The sequence below is a fragment of the Pristiophorus japonicus genome, chromosome 24 (assembly GCF_044704955.1).
Source record: "Pristiophorus japonicus isolate sPriJap1 chromosome 24, sPriJap1.hap1, whole genome shotgun sequence".
NCBI lineage: Eukaryota > Metazoa > Chordata > Chondrichthyes > Pristiophoridae > Pristiophorus > Pristiophorus japonicus.
Window position 1 is genome coordinate 9,847,191 of NC_092000.1, and position 346 is coordinate 9,847,536.

General features: G+C 43.9%; 1 non-coding gene across 1 annotated transcript; it reads right to left on the minus strand.

Annotated features, from left to right (window-relative positions):
* On the minus strand, positions 1 to 73 carry trnaf-gaa (transfer RNA phenylalanine (anticodon GAA)). The gene has a single exon. It is a non-coding gene; the product is annotated as a tRNA-Phe (tRNA).
* Positions 74 to 346: the final 273 nt, after the last annotated feature.

Below are 346 nucleotides of genomic sequence, written 5' to 3' on the forward strand. Positions count from 1 at the left end.
TGCTGAAACCCGGGATTGAACAAGGAACCTTTAGATCTTCAGTCTAACGTTCTCCCAACTGAGCTATTTCGGCCCCAACAACAGCTCTATAAGCCTGTGAGCATACTCACAGGTGCATACATTACAGCTGTAAAGCACTTTGGGATGTCCAGTGGACGTGAAAGGCGCTATATAAATGTAAGTCTTTCTTTCTTTCTTTCTTTGGTTATGTCTATCAGTGCCCCCCTCCCCTCTCCCCCCTGCCCTGCATTCCTTTAAGAGTGGAAAAACACAGAAACAATCTCACATGTTTAAAACAAGATCAGGCTTTATTGTAACTGGGCAGTTCGAAGATATTTGCTGGATT